The following is an 18,513-nucleotide window of genomic DNA, read 5'->3' as shown; positions in this document are numbered from 1 at the left end:
AGAGACCTTAAGGCAACCACTTCCTCCAGTCCTCTAAGGCAGCCTATTGAAAGGAGAATTGTTAATTGTACCAAATCAATTCTGGAATACCCACTTACAATCTGCATTTCAGATCCACAATAAATATATATATTTTTAGTGCAAGCATACCCCATGCAAAAGTTGGAACGTAATTATGCTAAATAAACAAAGAAAGAAAAACCCTTCATTTGGAGGCTCATGCCTGTAATCCCAACTACTCAGAAGGTGGAAGTTGGGAAAATGAAGTCAGAAGGCCAGCTCAAGGGAAAAGTTAGTGAGAAGAGACACCATCTCAACCAAAAAGCTGGGGGCAGTGGCATGTACCTATCAGCCCCATTTGTAGAAGGCATTAGTAGGAGTGTCACAGCAGAAAAAAAAAAAAGCACAAGGCTATCAGAAAAATAAGAGCCATAAAAGACTAGGAATGTAGCTCAAGTGATAAAGTGTCTGTCTCTTCAGGAGTGTCAAAAAAATAAGAAGAAAAACCCCAACCAACTGTCTTCATTGCTTATTTCAAGTTCAATTTTGGGGGGGAGAATTAGTCCTGGGGCTTGAATTCCGGACCCGGACTCTGTCCCTGAGCTCTTTTGCTTAAGGTCGGCCTCTACCACTTGAGCTATAGATCCTCTTCTGGCTTGTTTTGTTTTTTTTTTTCATTTTGGGTGGTAAATTAGAGATAAAAATCACAATGGACTTTGCTGTCTAGGCTGGCTTCAAACCCTGATCCTCAGATCTCAGCCTTCTGAGTAGCTAGGGTTACAGGTGTGAACCACTGGTTCTTCACTCAAGATCAAATGCAATCACCACGTATTCTGCATTGTATCTGGTAGCCCTAATCTAAAGGGACATGAGGTGCCAGGTGCCAAGTAGAGACCCACACTAGAATGAGCTGAGCAAGTCCAGCTCTCCCTCACCCCTACCTTGCACAAATCGTACAATCTTTTCTCTGTCTACCCAAATCCCTTGTGTCCTGGAGGGGATGATGAGTTGACTAACAAACAGGCATTGCCTGATCTAGGAAGCAGTAGAACCAAGAGCAAAGCCTAGGACTTCTGCAGTCTCACAGAGTGACCAAGAGGCAGTTACTTCTCTGCCTAGCAAGGTGCAAAGGCCCTACTTGTGTGGTCCTACCAGTCCATCAATCTCTGCCTGAAATCCCTCTGCCAGGCTGGAGTAGCAGGAGGGGATGCATCCATTGGTGCTCCATGCCAATAGGCATAGCCACACCACTGCTGGGTATAGCAAGGCTTTGCTCCATTGGGGTGGCAGGAGTATCTCCTACTCACCTTTTCCCACCAAAGGGGCTTAGTCATTGGTTTATTTTGTAAGCTAGGGATCTGGGTAAGCCCACTTTTGAGATGAGGAAAGTAAAGGCCAGGCAGGTTCTGAGCTGAGACAAATCAGGAATTTCAGTTTGCTTCCTTACTCACTCTACATAGATCCAGATGGGAGTGGGCAGCCCTAGCCCACGTGGGTGCTTCTGTTGTCAGTGATGTCACCACAAAGGCAGCTTGGAAGGAGCAGTCAGCTGCTTCCATAACCCCTCCTCTGTGGGCAGAGAGCGTAGGGTTAGACATATTGTCAAGCCAGATGTGGATTTGGGTTCTACTTTGCTTTTCTTTCTTCTGCCTGAGGTCTAAATCCTTTAAGTCTTTCTTTTAGTTTCCTGAGGAAGGGAAACACATGTATTTGAGCCATAGGCCTTCTCTGTTGGCTTCCAGCTGCCCTTTCTAGGCTCCCCACACTGAGGCAGAGCCCCGGATCTATTCTGATCCAGTTTATAGGTATTTCCTGTGATGCCACCTTCACCCCTAATGTTGGCAGGCCCTAGGCTGTAATGAAGGCCCCAATTCAAAAGTAAGCAGATCAGTGAACTTGTCTTTGGGCCCTCCTCTTTTCTTCTTCATCCTCCAGCACCATCCCTCCCAGATCACCCACCTTAGCCAAGTTCCTGCTAATGACACACTCACTGGACCAAATTGGAAAATACAAAGAACCATTGTAGCTTGTTTGTGTGAGTTATAGCTGACTGGAATCTGACAGATCTTTCACATCAACTCCCAACCTGTGACAAAAGGGGAAACAAAGACCTAGGGTGACGGTAGACTTAAGATTTATATATTCTAATTAGGCAGATCTCAGGAGCCTGAGATCTGGAGGGTCACATTTTAAAAAGCCAATCCAGACAGAAAAGCCCTTGAGACTCCATCTTCAAAATAACCAGCAAAAAGCCAGAGTGGAGCTGTGGCTCAAAGGGTTGAACACTGGCCTTGACCAATAAAACCCAGTGAGAGCACAGTCCTCCAGTTCAAGGCCAATTAAAAAAATCAAGTCTCCTGTTTGGCTATATATATCTTTTGATATGTTTGATATCGGCCATATTCCATATCATCAGGTCAGTAAGCAGGATCTTATGAGTCAGGAGAAAAAAAGAAAAAACAAAACAGAATCTACTGAGGATACTAGTTACCTGAAGCCACACTATTGGGAAGGCATGAAAATTTAAAAAAAATGAGCTCTGGAGCTTGACTTACATAAAAGCCCCCAGCCTTTTTTTTCTTTGTGCCAGTCCTAGGGCTTGAACTCAGGGTTGGGTTCTGTCCCTGAGCTTTTCTGCTTAAGCTAGTACTCTATCACTTTGGAGCTACTATTCCAACTCTGGCTTTTTACTAGTTAATTGGCATAAGAATCTCAGACTTGTCTTCCTGAACTAGCTTCAAATAGTGGTCCTCAGTTCTCAGTTTCCTCAGTAGCTAGGCTTGCAGGCTGATATCCTTTCTTTCTTTGGGCTTATATCATCCGTTCTCAGCCCACCAGAGTCAGAAAATCCTCAGACAACCTAGCTGTGCAGTCCTCACAATCTAGCTAGGGCAGTTGATAGAAAGGGACTTGCACTGAGACAGGATTAGGGGAAACCTAGGTATAGAAAATAGCCGCCAGCAATTCAACAATATTTAAGCTTAAAACAAATATAGCAGATATTCATCCATCTACTTCCCTTAAGATTAAGGCACCAAAGTCATTTTAGGAGAAAATGAAGCAGGATAAATTAGGGAAAATGATGGCAGGTGAAAGCAACTCAGAAACAACGTATTATAAAACATAGAAGCACTGTCTTTGCTTCTAAGGGAGACAACGGGATGTTCCTTCCCTCCAGAATTAGTTTCTGACTGCACACTGGTGGCTCATGCCTGTAATCCTACCTCCTCAGAATGCTGAGAGCTGAGGATCTCCCTTTAAAGCTAGCTCAGGCAGGACAACAACAAAAAGAATTAGCATCTGTTTGGTGGCAAGATGTATCCCTTCCTGAGAAAAATAGTTTCAGAAAATTAAGTGATGGAACCCAAAACATAAACAACCAGAATGGTAAACAAGAACCAGAAACTTAGAATATCAAAAGTGATTAAGAGGGCTGGGAGTTTGGCCTAGTGGTAGAGTGCTTGCCTAGCATGCACGAAGACTCGGGTTCTATTCCTCAGTACCACATACATAGAAAAAAGCCAGAAATGGTGCTGAGGCTCAAGTGGAAGAGCTCTAACCTTAAGAAAGTCCAAGGACAGTGCTCAGGCCCTGAGCTCAAGCCCACGACTGGCAAAAAAAAGTGATGAAGAGCATTATATCCATCTTTGCATAACTTTAAGTGAGACCTCCGGCCTTTATCGTACATACCCCTGATGTCAGAGAGCTGTTTCTCCATTTGAGAACACCCACATTTTGTTAGGGTGCTACTTCCTCTCTGCTTGACTATTTGCTTGCCTACTTGCCTGCTTGCTTCCTTATGCACTCAGCAAAGCTCGGCCAAGTTTTCTTACCATTGTGACTTCTGCAGACATTTTTTTGTAGTTGTGAGGCTTGAACTCAGGGCCTGGGCACTGTCCCTTCCTCTTTTGCTCAAGGATTTTGAGCCACAGTGCCACTTCTGATTTTTGAGTGCGTAACTTCAGAGAAGAGTCTCACAAGGACTTTTCTACCCCCACTGACTTCCAACTATGATCCTCAGATCTTAGCCTCCTGAGTAGCTATGATTACAAGAGTGATCACTAGCGCCCAGCTAGAAATTCTTATTCTACAATGAAAGTAAAGAACCTGAAGTGAAGAGTCCCTACTTTTAAAGAGAAATTTCACAAACCCTCATCTGCATGCAGGTGTATGATACTACTCAGCAAAGCTGGATTAAGAAAGCTAGAGCCTGCCCTTTCAGTGTCCCATAGCTCCTTCGAGTAACCCCAGAATGTACCTGGGTCTCATGTCCTCCAGGTCTGCTTGTAGTCTCAGTGTAAACCTTGGGTAATCTGATTTTCCTCACATTCCCCAGCCATCATCCTTCTTTCAGAGATGTGGAGGGCTTCCTGGCTCCTTTCTGACTCAATATTGTATACCTAGACAGCGTCTTCTATTGGACCAGGTCAATGGAGCAGCAAGCCTAGATTTTCAAGTGTGTGTGTGTGTGTGTGTGTGTGTGTGTGTGTGTGTGTGTGTGTGTGTGTGTGTGTATCTCTGTGTGTATGTGTGTAAGAGAGAGACAGACAGACAGACAGAAACAGAAAGGGACAGAGACAGAGTGACATGCCAACCTTCTATGTAGAGAAGTGTACTTTTCTCAATCTGTCCTCTCCTTCCTAAAGCAAGGAACCTGTGCTTTCTGGGACCCAACTTCCCTGATGCAGTGTGTCTCTTGCCTGCCTGACTGCAGGGACTGTAGTATTTGTTTTCTGCCCTCACCAGGCCCATATGTGACGCCTCCTCCAGTAGTACTCTTTTGGGCCCCTTCTACCCAGCTCTTCAAGTCCTGATCTCATCTCTCTTTTTTCTAGCTTTGGTCAGGGGCCCTACCAGAGCCACCAGTGCACTACCACACACTAAGTCAGCTCCTTTCTCTTGACCCTCTCCTAGTCTCTCCTTCCTCCCCAAAGCAGGAAAAAATTTCTGATTGTTTGTTCCTTCTACCAAACATCCTGGTTCCTACAACTGACTTGCAGTGCAATCCCGAACAGCACACACCATATATCCATTCCCTATCTGCCTCCCACACGGTGAAATGAGTGTCATCACGTGACCTACCTGCCACCATTGTCAAGGCCTCCACCACAGGCCACAGAGAGAAGAGGAGAAATGGTCAGAAAATGGATGCTGGTGGCTCACACCTGTAATCCTACTCAGAAGGCTGAGTTAGATGTGAGGATTGTGGTTTGAAGCCAGCCCAGGCTGTGAGACTCTTATTAATTTTTTTTTCTAAGCTGGAAATGGAGCTGCGGCTCAAGTGGTAGAGGGCCAGCCTTGAGTAGAAAAAATTAAAGAACAGATCCTAGGCCCTGAGTTCAAGGCCCAGTACTACTGGCATATTCTCTCTCTCTCTCTCCCTCTCTCTCTCTCTCTCTCTCTCTCTCTCTCTCTCTCTCTCTCTCTCTCTCTCTCCCTCTCTTCACAAAACAAGCTGGAAATACAATGGTAGGCTTAAGTGATAGACCGCTAACCTTAAGCAAATGTGTTCAAGTTCCTGGGTTTAATCCCCACGGTGGATACAAGAACAACATCAACAACAGCAAAAATGGGCTAGACAAGCAAATGTTGAGATGCAGGCGCAGGCCAGGTCATAGGAACTGCTGGCCCAGTACCATACCATTGTCAAATCCAGGCAAGGACTTGAACCAACAAAATAAATCCACCCTTGGGCCACAGAGGTTCTACCCTAGGCTCCCTACCATCCTTTCCTAGGAGGAAGGTGGTTTTCTTCTGCCTTTCTAAACCATCCCACAGATAAATCAGGGACACATCGCCCCCCCCACCCTCATTCTACTTCCCAACTATAAATTGACAAATAAAGCCATTTCTCAGGCAGCCTCTGGGGCCCAGGGCTGGGGTGGGCCCAGGGCCTGTGGCCAGCCAGGTGGCTTCCATTAGGTGCCGGCCAGCTCAGGACAGCAGAGCTGCTAATCCCAAGGTTTATGGGACAGCCCTGCTTGCCAAGTCACAGGGGTGCAAAAAGCAAAAAATGGAATTTCCAAATACTGCATTTTTTCCCCTTTGCTTTTCGTATTGTTCCTAGTTTCTGGACCTTCCTTTGCCTTCCTTGTCTTCTGTCTCTCTCACTGTGAATCTTGGTTTGTCCGAGTAGGCCTCCAGGTACTCCTCCCCCGTCCATCTTTCTCATATTTGCTTGTTCTCCATCATCTCCACTTAACTTTACAGACATTTATTTCTTATTGTGCTAGTACTAGAGTTTGAACTCAGGGCTTGTGGTCCTTTAGCTTTTTTATTTTTCTCAAAGCTGGTGGTCTACCACTTCAGCTCCACTTTTGGTTTTGTGGTGGAGATAGTTTCATTGACTTATCGGTACAGGCTGGTTTCTTACCTGATTCTCAAATCTCAGCTTCCCAAGTAGCTGGAATAAAAGGGTCACAGATGATGGACTCCCACAGAGACATTTATTTTCACATAGAGATATGACAGCTCCAACTTCAAACTCCATTCTTATTCATACAACCCCCCCCCCAGGGAGATTTGATGGCTCCAATCTCAAGCTCCATTCTTATTCCTATCTTCTCCTGGGAGCCCCTTCCTGCTTAGGGTTCTTTATTCTTTTCCTCTTTTTTCTTGTTTCTGCCTGTGCTGCCTCCTCATCCAGGCAGCTGAGATGAGCAATATGGGGAGCAGATGTGAGATGCCTTCGTCCCCCAGGCAGATGAGGCTCATGGGCAGCCTGGAGCAGGCGGGCGGCAGAAGCCCTCCCAGGCTGGGCCTGCCAAACACACACATACTTAGCCTATCCGCCTGCACAGGCTTTGGCGCGAGGGTTTGATTGACAACAGGAAAGAACGTAAAACTCAGGAGAGAGAGAGAGAGAGAGAGAGAGAGAGAGAGAGAGAGAGAGAGAGAGAGAGAGAGAGAGAGAGAATGCAGCATGCAGCCATCCAGAAATTGAATGCCAACACAGCAATAAGCAAGCTGCCTTCAGCTGCTGAGAGTAAGGGATGGACTGGTTGCCACAGGCAGGAACTGAATGGGAATCCTTCATGCCCTGGCTCTGTGCCAGACAGTGCCAGGCCAAATGTTTATGATAACCCTGGGATTTAGATGAGAAGGCAGACTCTCAGAAATCAAGTGATTTCCTTGGATGAATCTCTCCTGTCGCACTATCCAGGGTCTTCTCTTTCCATCCCTGACCTCTTCTCAGTGCCTACTATAGGCAAAATGCCTAGATAAGGCTAGTTAACCAAGACAGCCTAGGATTTTTATTTATGGCTTGAAGTGTTGGTTGGTTTCTGGTGTTTTCCGCTGGATCCTTATCAGGCCACATCTTTTGAGGTTATACTGGTGTGTATTTCATCACCAGGGCAAAGCTGTAAATACTCTTTTTTTTTTTTGCCAGTCCTAGGGCTTGAGCTCAGGCCTTGAGCCCTGTCCTTGGATTTTCTCAAGGCTAGAGCTCTACCACTTGAGCCTCAGCACCACTTCCGGCTTTTTTCTATGTATGTGGTACCAAGGAATCGAACCCGGGTCTTCATGCATGCTAGGCAAGCACGTTAACCACAAGGTCAAACTCCCGGCCCCAGCTGTAAATACTCTTGACTATGAATCTATAAGCAGCCCCCTCCCCACCAACAGTAACCTGTGATCAAGGCTTACAACCTTGTTTGATTCATTTTTCAAGTCAGCTTACTCTCAAGGCAACTTCTTCCCATTTTTTTCAGTTGGAAAGAGATCCAGGTGGTTGCCAGTGGCTCACAGCTATAATCCTAGGTACTCAGTAGGTTGAGATCTGAGGATTGCAGTTCAACACCAGCTTAGGTAGGAAAACCCATGAGACTGTATGTCTAATTAACCACCAGAAAACCAGAAGTGGTGCCATAGCTGGCTCAAAGTGGTAGAGTACTAGCCTTGAGCAGAAAAGCTTAGGAACAGTTCTAAGGCCCAGTGTTCAAGCCCCATGATGAGAGAGGGGGGAGGGAGTGGGGAGAGAGAATAGAAGACAGTAGCCCCAGCCCCAAGGACCTCTAAGGCAGAGGATGCTTCATTGTGTTGCTGGTACTGGAACTTGAACTTAGGGCCTGGTATTCCCACTTGCCTCTTTTTTTTTTCTTCAAGGCTGGCTCACTATTGTGTGAGCCACAAATCTACTTCCACTTTTTCAGATAAGCATCTCACAGTCTTCCTGCCTGGGCTAGCTTTGAACTGCGAGTCTCCAATCACAGCCTCCTGACTAGCTAAGATTGCTGGCATGAGACAGCATGATTCATTTTGAGCCCAGGTTCCATGTTACCCTACTTGGTATGCAAGTACCTGACTTTAACCCTCAAACTGAATGCTACTTGGTACTCTAATGGAATTTCTTTCCATACAGCAACCTGGCTGGGCTCTGACTGTGAGACCTTAGAGCTACAGAATACAGCAACTTCCTCCTGCCTTCCCATCCTTCCCCTCCACAGTACCCTATCCTAAAACTACACCTTTGGCCTTACAATGCCTATAGTCTGTCATCTCCTTTTATCTTTGTAGTAGCCTTACAGAAAAGGAAAAGGAAAGGCACAGAGATATGCAGATATGCAGTAATTTGCTAAAAGTCTCACACAGCTTCTTAGCTCAGCCCCTCCCCCCATCTCCCCATCTTCATATTGAGCTTCTAGTGTAAAAGCTTTCTGAGTGTATAGATTGTATAAGATAGAGAAAACCTGGCAGTGTCCTGGGAAAGGGATTCTAGCAAGGAAGGCAAAATCAGCTCTCAAGGTGGAGTTCCAAGCTCTCCCCACTGTCTCTTGGTTACTCTAGAATACACAGAATACACTGAGAATGTCGCCCCTGGGACCTGGAGGATCTAAGGTCCTTCTTGCCCAGTTACCAACATGAAGACTCCTTCTCCCCGACCTCTTTTCTCCTACTTCGTGCAGCTTCACATTGCTACCACCTCTCTTGATTGCGATCAATGTTTCCTATTCTCCCTGATTCCATTTTTTTTTGCTGGTTTTGGGGCTTAACCTTGAGATTTGAATGCTGCCCCTGGGATTCTCTGGCTCAAGTTTAATAGTCTATCACTTGAGCCACAGCATCATTGCTGGATTTTTCTGAGTAATTTATTGGAGATGAGAGAGTCTCATGGACTGGCTTCAAACTGATGTTCAGATTTCAGCCTCCTGATTAGCTAAGATTACAGTTGTGAGGCACTAGTGCCCAGCTCCTGCTTCCATTTCTGAGCCTCTAGTTAGGTCTCCTTGTCAATCCATAAGATCCTTCCAAAAGGGGGAGGTGGGGAAGCACTACTTCCTTTTAAATCACTGAAGCCTCCTGCTCTAGGCTCTGTTCCAAGGCCTGTGAGGGAGACCTGCCCCACTCCCCCTGCACCACTCCCTCCCTCCACCGGCATAACCCCAACCCTCTGTAGGGCCTAAAGCAGCCACTCAGCCAGGTACAAAGTTGAGGCAGCACAAATACCAACTGACATTTCCCTAACAATGCAAAGGAAGGAACAAGAATATGTTGGGGTGTCCTGTGGATAATAATGGCACGAAACTCAAAGGCTGGTTAAAATAAATCTCAGGAGGAAGGGCAAGCAAGATGGGACCCATTTAACCTCAGCACCCCATTTCTCAGGCCCTCCTCTACAATCATTTCTTCCCACCATCAGCTTCACCAGCAGCTCAATGTGTTCTGCTGAATCCATTTCTTTGACAAAGAAACTGAGGTGGTGAGAAAAACGAAGGTGAATTAGTTCAGTTGCCTGGGTCCCAGGGCTGAGCCTGGCTGTCGGTATAGGCCAGGGGGACTGTTTTTCACACCTAGGGATTAGGTCTAGAGGCTTTGAACCATTGAGTTCCTGAATACCAATTTCAGGTTGCAAGGCTTGAATCCCACCTCTCCTGCTGGTTGAGCCAGTAAATCTTTTGCACTTACAAGGAGGCGCCAGTTCTCCCCAGCCCTTTTCCTGTCCCACATTTGCATTTGGAGCCTTTCATTTGATCTCTTAGAATTAAAGGCTTTGTCTCCCATTGAAAGAATTCTAGGCCCACGGAGTGGGGGGCGGGGGAGTGGGGAAGAGCAAGGAGGGGAGGGGCTTCCAGAGAAAGCTGCATTCCCATCACTCAAGGCCCAGAGCTTGCCTGGCTCCAGTGCAGGGAGGGAGGGGAATAGGGCACCCCAGAAAAGATCCTGGGTTGGTCTCAGACCCTGAAGATAGTCCAGGGTCCTCATGTGCCCCCAACCCCGTTTCCTTCTCTGATCATCCTCTAGGGACAGCAGCTGGATCACCCCACTGGCTGAAGCACCAGCTATGGAGCTGGACCAGGTGCTTTTACAATGCGAGTTGTGACACTTCTTACCTGTGCTCCCCTACAGCTGGATTCTCTCCTTTTGGCCTCAGTTTCCCCCACACAACACAAGAGCAGGGAATTCTCTAAAGGAAGTGGAGTCCCACCTGCGCCTAGCAGAAGAAAGAGTTTAAGCCAAGAGACTCAAATTCCAGATGTGTCCTTGTGTCCCTATGGGCGAGAAGTTTCTCCTGTGTTGGGCCTCAGGGGCCCCCACCCTTGTAAAATGGATTGTTGGATTTTGAGGGCTCTCCTCCAGCTCTGGGATATTATGGGATGCTGGGCCTCCCGAACCCATTCAGACTGCTCCTCCTCCCTTGCCCTGACCCCATCCTGGGCTTGGTCCCCTACCCCCTAGTTTCACTTTTTTTTCCTTCTCCCCAAGGCCACCATGGTTGCATATTAGACCCACTTAGGGAGATTTACAGAAATATGAATTTCAGACTTAATTGTCTAGGGTTTCCCGCATCCCTTGCCAACTTTTTCAAAGCTCCCTTGGTGATGCTAACAGGCCGCGCATGGGCTGGGAAGCAGCACCCCCAGGCTTTCCAGGCCTGGGATGCAGGCAGGTGAGAGGTACTTGGGTCCTGTTTTCCATTGGGGGTTAGCAGTGTGCATTCTCTGGCACTGACTCCTCACCACAGCCCTGGGAGGGCAGGAAGTTGGTTAATGAAGCAGACATCACACATGTAGCTTGAGGCTCAATGAGCAAAGTGAGTCTCCTAAGGTCATGCATGTAGAAGGATCCTTAGAGATTGAGAAGTGATGTAGTCCTTCAATATGTAGTCTCTGGAGCCAGATTGCCTTTGCTTCAAAAGAACAAATGTGAGAGGAGAGCCAGAGCCAGCTTGAGAGTGCAGAGGGAAAAGGAAATCTGAGAGCTTGAGAGAAAATGGGATTTTCTTTTCTGTCCACCCCTCCCTGCTCCCCACCCCCACAGGAGCTCCAGAGTACAGAACAATACCAGTGTGCTGCCCCTAGGAGGTGGGCCCACCACTTATCAGCCCTGTGAACCTGATCAACTTATTTTCTTTTCTGTTCCTCAGTTTCCTCATCTATAAAATGGGAACACACATAGTTACTTGCTTTCCCTTTCCCTTTCCTAGCCCCAGCCACCTCCTATACATACTGGATATATGTCAGGAAGCCAAATCAGAGAGGAGATTCAAAGAATATGAAGCAGAACTCGACCCAAACCTACATACCGCATCACACCCCCTGCAAAGGCCCCACAATTTTCTCTCTCATAAGTATTCGTGGTAGGGGGGAACAGAAAAGGAATTCCTATTCTCTCTCCAGCTCTCTGATTTCTTATATTTCCCCTTCTGTGTCCTCTCAAGCTGCCTCCAGCTTGCTCTGTCACTTGCCTCTCCCCTTGCCTTTTCTTTCTTCAGTTCCCTCTGGTAACTCAAAACCATCGGCATGGATTTAAAGAAACCTTCTCAAATCGAGTCTTCTTCCAGGATGAAAAAGTTCAGCCTGAAGGAGAATTTTTCTAATGGTTGCACTGAACGCTGATAAGGGTAGGAGTGCAGTGAGATGCTGGTGGAGGAAACACGGGCTCCCTTGCCCACAACTGGGCAGGAGGACTCATGAATGCAGACTTGGGTGATTCACACATCAGCCAAGCTGGAGAGGCCCAGAAGCCCTATCCAATCTACCCCGACCTGCCCCTCCTGAACACACATATGAACACACAGACATAGACGCGTGCACACACACACACACACACACACACACACACACACACACACACACCAGATGGGAAGATGAGAAGCAAACTTTCCCAAGAGACTTCAGGAAGCACTGGGTTGTGAAAAACCCAGTTAAACAGCAAACATGTCACCTGGAGAGGGAACATCTTAATCCATTGGTTCTAGTGACAGGCAGCACATAGATGAGTTTATTGTTTATCCCCAAATTGTCTATTACATGCCCACAGTCCCTAAGCACTGTGTTGAGGAAAATAGGGCAAAATACTAACAGTGATACCAACTGCTAATATTCCCGGAGTATTCTCATGTTGTCAAGCACTGTTCTGGTGTTTCACGTTTATGACTTGATTACATTTCTCAACAATTCAGTGAGGTTAGTCCAATGAAAACCCCTGCTTTACAGGTGAACAACATAGAGCCCAGAGAGGTTAAGTGGCTCATCTGAGACCACACAGCAAGTAAGTAGCACAGATGAGTTTTAATTTGGCAGCATGGCTTCAAAGCTCACCCAAAGCAAACCAGATGCACTGTTCCCCCAAGAGAACCAGCAGTCTTAAAGATGTCGCTCTTCTAGCAAGAACCAACCTTTCAGGATAGCAAAGAATGCCCAATGAAGACTCTTAAGAGCCTAGAAACTGTATTCCAAATGAGCTATGTGAACGTGGACAGAGGGACAGAGCTCTAACACTTCTGTGCAGGGTTGCTGGGTAGAATTGGTTGGGTAAGAAAATGCTAGTATCTCATACAGAGCTGGGGAAGAGAGATTGTGTGCACGCGTTGTGTGTTCTATGTGTGTATGTGTATGTGTGCTGGTCCTAGATCTTGAACTCAGAGAGTGGATGCTATCTCAACTTTCTTGATCAAAACTAGTGCCTTACCATTTGAGTCACAGCTCCACCTCTGGCTTTTTTGATGGTTACTTGGAGATAAAACTCTCATGGACTTCTATGCCCAGGCTGGCTTCCATTCGCAGTTCTCAGATCTCAGCCTCCTACCAGCTAGGATTACAGGAGTGACCACTGTCACCTGGTGAAGAGGGTGTTATTAGCGGTGTCTTATGTTTATGTTCATGACATACCCATTCAGTCTCTCCTCCCACACATATACACTGATTTGCCTGTACTCACTTTAAACCTCCATCCTTCAGGCCAATAATACTCAGCACTCAGCAACATCCCTTAAAATTCAATCTATGGGTGTCCCATGGGTTTGAATATGGGGTTCTTATGTGATCCAAAGCTAATTATTCTCTGCCATGGGGGCTTCAGGTGATGGGCATCCGTAGGGGGATGGGATGATGGTGTTGGGTGTGGGAGGGGCTGGCCAGGAAAGCAACGGAGGCCTGGGCAAGCCTGGCCTTTCAAGCAATCTGTTTAGCCCTGCAGCTAAGGAACCCATTAGTGGCAGCTTCTCATTTCAAATTTCCCAGCATGCCACGGCCCGCAGACTGCACACTGTTTATTTGGAGAAGCCGAGAAAAATTGTTTGTATAATTAGAGCAGGGACAAGGGCTGCCCTTGAAGGGGTTCTCCACAGGAGATCAGGGCTTGTAGCAGCCGCCAGCTCCAAGGCCCCACCACCCGCCTGAGGAGCACCCGGCCAGGGCCCAAGAACAACAGAGTCCGGCGGCTGGCTGGGCTACAGGGCCCTCACAGCAGCCTCTCTGGCCCTCTCTCTTGGTACTAATGATTGGACAGACTGCCATTGTTTCACTGGGGCAACCCAGCACCCGGCAAATCACAGACACAGCCTTGGAGCCATGAAACCACTATGGGGTGCAGAGAGCCCAGTTTTGGGGCCTTTGCCTCCCTGGGTCTCACATTCCTCCTCTGCTAAGCAGAGATGGTAATACAGGATCTAGCAGGCTGCCATAGGTTCCCACTAGCCTTTCCCTGTGGCGGACTTTGTTTCTTTTATAGACTAATCATTGCCTTCTGATTTATTACTTTTAATTCTAGTTGTCTTGAACTTTTCCAACAAGTTTAAACACAGTATCCCTGAGTACTATGGGAGGAAAGTCCAGGCAACTTGCTTCCTTTTCTCTGGATAGCTCATCTGTACCCTATAATTGTTACTTGCTATTATTATTTATTTTATTTTATTTTTTGCCAGTCCTGGGGCTTGAAATCAGGGCCTGGGCATTGTCCTTGAGTTTTCTCAAGGCTAGAACTCTACCACTTGAGCCACAGTACCACTTCTTGCTTTTTCTGTGTATGTGGTACTGGGGAATTGAACCCCAGGCTTTGTGCATGCTAGATGAGCACTCTACCACTAGGCCATGCTCCCGGTCTGCTTGCTTCCTTTTTTAGGTACTAGTCCTGGGGCTTAAACTCAGAGCCCGAGCACTGTCCTTGAGCTTTGTCTGCCCAAGGCTGGCATTCTCCCACTTGGGTCATAGCTCCCCTTGCAGCTTTTTGCTGATTAATTGAAGATAAGAGTTTCATATACTTTCCCACCCAGCCTAGGCTGGCTTTGAAACAGAATTCTCAGATCTCAGCCTACTAAGTAGGTAGGATTATGCATAGGAGCTACAGGTGCAGGGTTCCCATAGCTGATGGGATGTGAATTTGTCTTCATGAGGAAAAAAAGTTCCTGATCTTTCTTCACACATATACTCAGGTCTAGCTCCTCCTCCTGCTTCCTGCTCCTTTGCGCTTCTGGACAGCCACTTTTTTTTTTTTGCCAGTCCTGGGCTTGAGCTCAGGGCGTGAGCACTGTCCTTGGACTTTCTCAAGGCTAGCACTCTACCACTTGAGCCTCAGCACCACTTCCGGCTTTTTTCTATGTATGTGGTACCGAGGAATCGAACCCTGGTCTTCATGCATGCTAGGCAAGCACTTTAACCACTAGGCCAAACTCCCGGCCCCTGGACAGCCACTTTTGATACGACTCCTGGAGATGTGAGGAAGGGACTCTGACAAAGACAAATCTTTGTCTAACAGAGACTCAGAACAAGGTTCAACCTTTCCAGCCATGATCTGTGACTCAGCCCCAGTACACCATGTTTCACCCCTTTCCTCTTTGCCTTGTCTAACTGATGGTAGGATAAGGATTCATTTTCTTAGCTCCTGAAACAGAAGTTAAAGTTTTCATGTGTGCCTTACTTTTACCATTTGTGAAATGGGTAGTTTGGCTAGATCAACTCTATAGATATTCCATTATCTCAGAGAATGCTCAGGAGGAATTTGGTGAGCCGGATGTGGTGGTGGAGGTGTAAGATTTCCAAGTCACAGGCAGCCAGGTTTAGAATCAGGAATCCGGTCTGGGTAAAGTTGACTGGAAGGCTCTCAGGAGACACACACACACACACACACACACACACACACACACACACACACACACACAGACTGTATCTGATATTTCTGCCTATTAGTTGGTGCTCTACCACCTGTGACATGTTTCCAATTCCAACAGGGTTTCCCCCCCCCCCCATTTTCCCTTTATTTTTTTTTAAATGAAAAGTTTTAGATACCAAAAGAGGTCTCCAGAAGTTTGCAGCCACCCTGTTTAACAGTCATCTATGTGCAATAATCAAACATCATAGCTATGGTTGTGATACTGTGTTGTCTTCTAGTCCATCCCTCTTCCTCCACAAGATTACCACTCTCCTGGCTTGGAAAGGGTATATTTTGCTATATTTAATACATAGAGCTGGAATTCATTCCTTTTCATTACTATATGATATTCCATTGCATACATACACAATGGCTTATTTACCTAGTCTCGTGAATTGCCTATTATTTTAGACAGTGTCCTATGTAGCCTAGACCAAACTGAAACTCTCTTGTAGCCCCAAAGTATGACTCTTCTACCTCAGCCTCTGCAGTGCTGGGCTTCTCATGCTTGCTAGGTTTATCCCTAAACACCTAGTCTAACCTTCTCCAACTCCTACAATGATCCATCCACAAAGGCAAAGGCTTCAATATGTTCCATAACACAGAGAACGGAAAGTTAAAGTTTAAATTAGATGTTTGGTGTATTATAGTTGATATAATTGGACCCCAAAGCTACCCGTTGAAAATAGCATGGTTTTTGGTAAGTTAAAATAGAACCTTTAAAGATTCGAATGTATTATATAATGCTTAATTTGGCAAAAGGACAATATTTAGAAAAACAAATTTTTACATACATAGTTTAGTGACTTTTTTTTCCTTTTGTGAGATAGGATCTCACTGTGTAACCCAGATTGACCTCTGAACTTTCCTTCCTTCCCCCTCAGCCTCTTCAATGCTGGGATTATAGGTTTGCACCACTGAGGTAGGATAAATTAGGGAAAATGAGGCCTGGTGTAAGCAAATCAGAAGCAAGGTGTTTAAAAACACAGAAGCACTATCTTTGTTTCTAATAGGGACAACAGGATTCCCTACCTCAAGAATTAGCATTTGTTTGGTAGCAAAATGTACCTCTTCCTGAGAAAAATGCCTTCCAAAAATTAAATAGGGACTCAAAACATCAACAACCAGAATGGTAAACAAGAGGTAGGAATTTAGAACGTGAACAATGCCCAGAGTGACTGAGTATTAAATGCTAAAATACTCATTTTGCATAACTTTAAGTCATATCATATACATACCCTTAACGTCTGAGAGCTGTGTGTCCCTCCCTGCCTTCTGCTTGTGTTTGTTTGCTTTTAGTCATCTTGCCTGCTTGCTTCCTTACTCAGTAAAGCTATGTCAAATTTTGTCACAGTTAAGACTTGTCCAGAAATTCTTATTCTGCAATCAAAGTCAAGGACCCTAAGTGAAGAGTCCCTACTTTTAGAGAGAAACTTCACAAACCCTCACTTGCATCTAGTGACACCAATATGTTAGACCAATTTTGCATGCATGCATGAGTGTGCGCACGCATGCATGAATGTGTGTACACTTGTGCTGGTACTGAGGCTTGAACTTAGGAATTCAGCCTGTCCCTTAGCTTTTCAAGTCAAGACTGATGCCCTAGCAATTGAGCCACACTTCAACTTCTGGGGTTTTGTTTTTGAAGAGGGGGTTATTGATTGGAGATAAGAATCTTGAAGATTTGTCTGTCCAAACTGGCTTTGAACCTTGATCTTCAGATCTCAGCCTCCTCAGTAGCTAGGATGAAAGATGTGGGAGTTTAGTGCCTGGTCCCTTTTTGCATGTTTTATGAAGAGTAGTATTATGAACACGCTTGTACATGTGACCCTATGGGTGTCTCTGTGTGTGTGTGTGTGTGTGTGTGTGTGTGTGTTTGTGTGATTTTGGTGTCTTGCTGCATCATCTTTATGGGATACCCTGTCTTCTAGGCTATCATATCATGGGCAAATGTTTACTGAGCATTTCCTGGGTAACTAGGAAGAAAGTAGAGACTAGAGGTTCCATCTCTCAAGAGAGAAGCAACCAGAAGTCAGAAGTAGTTGAGTTGTGGTAAGAAGCATGTGGGAGCTAGGTGCTAGTGGCTCACGCCTGTAATCCTAGCTAATCAAGAGGCTGAGATTTGAAGATCATGACTGAATGCCAGCGTGGCCAACAAAGTCTGGTGAGACTCATTTCCAATTAACTACCAGAGAACTGGAATTGGAGCTATGGCTCAAAGTAGTAGAGAACTAGCCTTGAGTAAAAAAATGCTCAAGGACAGTGCCCAGGCCCTGAGTTCAAGCCCTAGGACTGACAAAAAAAGCACCTAGATTGATGTAAGTAGGCAAGTAGCAAGAACTCCAGGGATAGCTCTTTTTCACAGATTCTGGCCTCTTAGCTAGTTTGGGACAGATTGTGGGTAAAGAACCTCATTATCCTCTTTGGCTGCTCTGGAATGCCAGCATGAGAGCAGCTGGGGGCTGGCTACTAGCAAGTGCTAGCATTGGCCTGAGATTCATGGAGTCACCTTGGCCAGACTAAGGCCTTTTTTCCCCCTAAGTTTTCCTCAACAGAGGGCAGGGAGGCTACAATGGAACTACAATAGAACAATGTATGTTGAAAAACTTGGTTATTACATACCCTCTGGAGCCCTGATTTTCTCTTCTTTCTTATGTGCTTGCTGGTCTCCACTGAGCCTGCCTCCTAAGCTGTTGTGGAAAGATTCTGTGCTGCCTACTGGAATGTTCTGCTGTAGGTGCTGGCTGTCCTTCTGTCTGTCTCTGTGTCCTGCCTATAGCTAGCTTATTTCCTTCATTCTTTCTGGGCCTTTTCCCTAGATCCTGTTCCCACTCCAACTCAGCCATTTCTGCACACAAGGTATAAATTCAAAAAAAAAAAACCCCAAGTGAGCCCCAGAACTGAAGCAAATTGCTGGCAAGCGTAGGATACTGATTAGCATGCATAGTGGACGTGCAACTGGGCATATCGGAGTGAACTGCATTTTTCCGCAGGATAGAGCTATCAGCCCAGGCCTGGCCAGGCTGGGGAGGGATATGAAGGGAAGGAAAGAAAGGGAGGGGAGGAGGGAAGCACAGCAGTGCTCCTGTAGTACTCAGGGAATTCAGTAAAGCCCCATGCCTGCTGGGTTTCTTATTTGCGTCC

Source organism: Megascapheus bottae, chromosome X, assembly GCF_031878675.1.
Source record: "Megascapheus bottae isolate mThoBot1 chromosome X, mThoBot2.hap1, whole genome shotgun sequence".
Taxonomy (NCBI): Eukaryota; Metazoa; Chordata; class Mammalia; order Rodentia; family Geomyidae; genus Megascapheus; species Megascapheus bottae.
Note: the sequence above shows the minus strand (reverse complement) of the source record.